This window comes from Lolium perenne, chromosome 3, assembly GCF_019359855.2.
Source record: "Lolium perenne isolate Kyuss_39 chromosome 3, Kyuss_2.0, whole genome shotgun sequence".
Lineage (NCBI taxonomy): Eukaryota > Viridiplantae > Streptophyta > Magnoliopsida > Poales > Poaceae > Lolium > Lolium perenne.
The window spans coordinates 49,927,177-49,931,925 of record NC_067246.2 but is presented as its reverse complement, the minus strand read 5'-3'; the positions used below and the strand labels follow the sequence as shown (position 1 = coordinate 49,931,925).

The following is a 4,749-nucleotide window of genomic DNA, read 5'->3' as shown; positions in this document are numbered from 1 at the left end:
TATACCATGGTACAAGTAAAGAGTATGTAGCACCCTACCTTTTAATAAAGGTAAGATACCTGTGTATAGTGCTATTCCCGGGATCACTGATAGCACACACATTACAAAATATAGTAATCATTGCAATAGTATCAAATTACTACATCATTGATCCAGAGGGTAAAGTAAAACCTTACAAATTGCATAGTCACATGGACTAGCTCAGAATAAACACAGCAGAAAGTAAATCAGCAGTGAGCCTTCATCATCTTCATGTACCACATGCAGTCATGTTGGAATGTAGACTCGAGATCCTACCATGTACTTCTCCTCAGAAAATCCTGCACGTTTGAATATGCAGCCCCACGAATGGAGGTCAGTACAATGATGTACTGGCAAATGACACTTATATGGTGGCAGTTTTTGGGCATGACTATCTACATGATATTTGGCAAGTGGAGTTTAGGCAAATTTGCATAAAGCCAATTTTATCCTATATTTTATTTAAAACAAAACTTTTGTTGAACTTGTAATACTGTCATAAACAGTACCATGGTTACATCTCCCATGTACTATCCGACAGTTGCTACTCATATTTTAACTCATTCAGAAAAGGTGATGAGATTCCTCCGTACATTTCCTGCCTAGAAGCTCAAATTGTCCGTAACCGGAGACACGGCTAAGATCTTAGGTTTAACTCTCGAGAGGTTGTGCACTTTCACCTTACGACCCACCCTTCCCAAGATAAGAAATGAGACAAGATCTTTCAGAAGAAGGTTTCAAGCATACTGGCTAGACCCGTTCCCTTGGCCGTCGCCTCCACCCACTGTCTAGCCGACAAGTTGGACCTCACAACTTACTTAATCCCGGCAGAGCCCATAATACCATAAGGCTGCACTGGAAGCTATCTAAAACATGGACAACATATTAATCTCTTTAATCCTGAGTGGCCATCCACAAGTGAAACCCACAGGCTTAAAACCATTACAGATAATAAACCCCCGCACGATCCCCTGGTGAAAACCAGAGGTGCAGTCTAGGGCAACCACTATTCAACTGCGCGCTCTCAGGCACCCACCCGTCCACTGGTCCATCCCTAGGGATCGGAGCCCTGAGCAGCCGCCCACCACACAATCAATCCACCCAGGTGATTCATTAAGGTTGTTAATTTTAATTCTCAATACTCACAATCCGAAACAATCAAAAATAGCAGTGGCATTTTGTTATTGCTAGGCATACTAAGAATACTAGCAATGGTTCAAGGGTGGCTACACACTACTAGGATTGATAAGCATAGCATAACTTTCGAAAACAAAATTACTACCATGCATTCTAATTTATAAAACAGTAATGCTTAACAAAATAGATAGGTAATAGAGTGTCACTTGCCTTTTTGGTAGTCGAAGCGCGTTCATTTCTCTTAATCAAAATACGTGCCTCTCCGTACAAACTATAACATAGAATATAGCATAACATAAAAACATCATTCAACAACAATAAAATCAAACCAAGCAACAACAAGTAGTTATTCATTGTGTTTTAGTCATTGGATAAAGAAGATATGGCATGGGGTATGGCTTGCAAAACACGGTTGTGAGAGTTTGGACGGAAAGTCACATGATTAGAAAGAATTGAATAATCCAAGATATAAATGAAGAATATTTATGCTTTACAAAAGCATGAAAAGAATTCAGAACGACTTATATGAATTGAATCACATAAGTGACAAATAGTGCAACAACAATACTACTGAATAAGTGTGACAACAATTACTCAAAATAGTATGAATTACACATAGGCTTGGGTATGAACAAAAGATATATAGAATTACTCAATTTACTCATTTGTAAGTTGAATAGCTTTTAAACTAAGTTAAAGGAGTAAATGAAAAACAATTTAGATAGACACGATATTGATTCAAGATAGAGTGTCTAGTGGTATTGGTGTGTGGATGGGATCATAAGTTTCACCTTCACAGAAGAATCATGTTGAGAAATGATTATAGAAATCTATAATGGATATATACTCAAATTCTCATATTTGCATTTGAATATTTGCAAAGTGATTCAATTATTTTGGATGGTGGTGCTATTGGATGGAGTACTGTAAAACAAGACCTATGCAATTGGGTTCACTCCGAAATAATTTTTAGAACTCAAGTTATGATCAGATTAGTGATTTGAATGAATTTGAACGTATCAAGTTTGTGCACATAAAAACTTTGATATTTTCTGATTCCATGATATTCCACCTGTTCTAAGGATTCCAGAGACTACAAAATTGTTAATTTTGGACCAGTAGATTATTTGATATAATTTTTATAGTGAAAAAGGATTAATTAAATCATTTGAATTATGATTCGAAAACTAATACATAACATATACATTATTCTTGCATATTTGGATTCTACATGTTATAAGCTTTCCAACGATACAAAGTTTGTAAATTTTGGACCTCTGGATGATTTTATAATGAATTTCTAAGTTGGGCACATAATCTGATATTTAAAATTTAAATTTAAAATGAGTTTGACCGAGTTTGACTGAGACGCTGACTGGACTGCTGACTGTACCGCTGACTGTACTGCTGACTGTAGTTTGACTTTTACCAGACCGAGTTGACTATGCTGATGTCATGATGATGTCATAAAAATTGATAGAAAAATTTACTCAGATGGAAAAACTTTGTACATCAAAGTTGTATAAAATTAATAGATCTATCTAACACACAATTCACTTTTTACAACGAAATAATGAGTTTCACAAGATCTGGGTTATACCTTATAAGATCTGAATCTTGTATTACGTTTTTCTCCTTGCTCGGTGAATGAAACAAGGTGAGACTTGCGGGAATTGAAAGGTATTGACGAGAGGAACAACTTCCGTGTTGAAGTCAGGATGATTCGAGATTGTTTTGAAACTCGATTTGGCTCCAGTTGACTCGAAATAGATCTGTAGATGAGCGACAAATTGGTACTTCAAATCGAAAAACTTCCAACATGAAAGTTGTAGAGGATGATCAGATCTACATACTCACCAAAGGAATTTGGATTTCGTGGAACGAGCACAAACTAATTGAGAATTCCCTTTGTCAGGTCTGACACCTTGCGATGCGAATTTATCCGTGTATGGTGGATGAAAAGAGATGAAATTGGTCGGGATTGAAAGATCTCGACGAGATCTACAACTTTCGTGTAGAGCCCGAAGCGATTTGAGGTGGTTTTGGTGGTCAAAACAACGAGTTAAGATTTCGTTGATGTAGGATTTTGAGAGGAGGAAAGGAAAAACGAAACTGCGATGTGATGGTGGCTTTATATAGAGCATAGGTCGGTGGAAAAGATGGGCCTCAAAGTTACAAACGCGTGGAAACAAACGGATCTGAATTCGAAGTTGTGTAGCTCAAGAAAGAAATGTACGTTTAAGTGGATAAGTTTTGATAAAACGAAATTTGTGCGTGCTTCACGGTAGACACGACCGACTCCGGCTGGGCTCGGCTGCTTGCTGGGCCGGTCGGTCCGGCTGGCCGGCCCATTTTATTATTTTTATTTTTTTTCTCTTTTTTTTTCTTTTTCTTTTTACTTGTTTCTTGTATAAAACTAGTTTCATAATTCCGATTTGAGTGAAACGAAATTCTACGAGTTTGTAAAATTATTTTGCTCAGCATAGGATGATAAAAGGATTTAAATTTTATAAATTATTATTTTATATTATTTTATTACTACTATGCCATTATGGCTATGTGTGAATAGTTTTAACATACGCATACCAAACAAGTTTATAAAAATTTGTAAAAATCAAAATAGTGTTTTAGGACAACAAGAAACTTGTTTAAAATTCATTTGTGAATTTTTTTTTATTATTATATGCACTTGGCCTATATGGCTACTTGGGTATTATTTTGCAAATATAGTTTTCAATAATTTTATTTTCTTAAATAGAAATCCATCAAGGATTTGAAAATCTTGAAAGCAAAGATATGTTTGATTTTGAAAATACTTTAAAACCAAAAGTCTTTAAATATACTATTTTTGGGATTAACTTGTAAATAACTATAAAAAGTTTTAATTCTTTGTGAATTTTCAATCAAGTTCAAACAATCAAGCATTAAATTTATTTTTATTTCACATTCCCAAATTTAGAAAATTTCGGGACGTGACAGAGTACTTGTCGGAGACGAGGTTGAACAAGGTATAGAGATACCGATGATCTAACCTCGGACAAGTAAAATATCGCGTGACAAAGGGAATCGGTATCGTATGTAAATGGTTCAATCGATCACTAAGTTATCGTTGAATATATGGGAGCCATTATGGATCTCCAGATCCTGCTATTGGTTATTGGTCGGAGAAGAGTCTCAATCATGTCTGCATAGTTCACGAACCGTAGGGTGACACACTTAAGGTTTGATGTCGTTTTAAGTAGATATGAAATATGGAATGGAGTTCGAATGTTTGTTCGGAGTCTCGGATGGGATCCAGGATATCACGAGGAGGTCCGGAATGGTCCGGAGAATAAGATTCATATATAGGAAGTCATTTTCTAAGTTTGAAAATGATCCGGTGTATTTACGGAAGGTTCTAGAAGGTTCTAGAAAAGTCCGGAAGAAATCACCATGGAAGGGACTCCACCTCGCTTGGCCGGCCAGCCAAAGGGAGGAGGAGTCCCAGGTGGACTCCACCATAGGGGGATGGCCACCCCACCAATGGGAAAGGGGAGAGTCCCACCCCAAGTAGGATTCGTCCATATGGCAGTTTTGAATTGGGGTCTTATT

At 36.7% G+C, this 4,749-nt stretch overlaps 1 long non-coding RNA gene across 1 annotated transcript; it reads right to left on the bottom strand.

The window, feature by feature from the left end:
• Positions 1-1,363: 1,363 nt before the first annotated feature.
• On the bottom strand, positions 1,364-3,278 carry LOC127338176 (uncharacterized). Its single transcript, XR_007874226.2, has 3 exons — positions 3,016-3,278; positions 2,759-2,930; positions 1,364-1,429 (listed from the first exon to the last, which is right to left on the bottom strand). It is a non-coding gene; the product is annotated as an uncharacterized lncRNA (long non-coding RNA).
• Between the last annotated feature and the right edge of the window lie 1,471 nt (positions 3,279-4,749).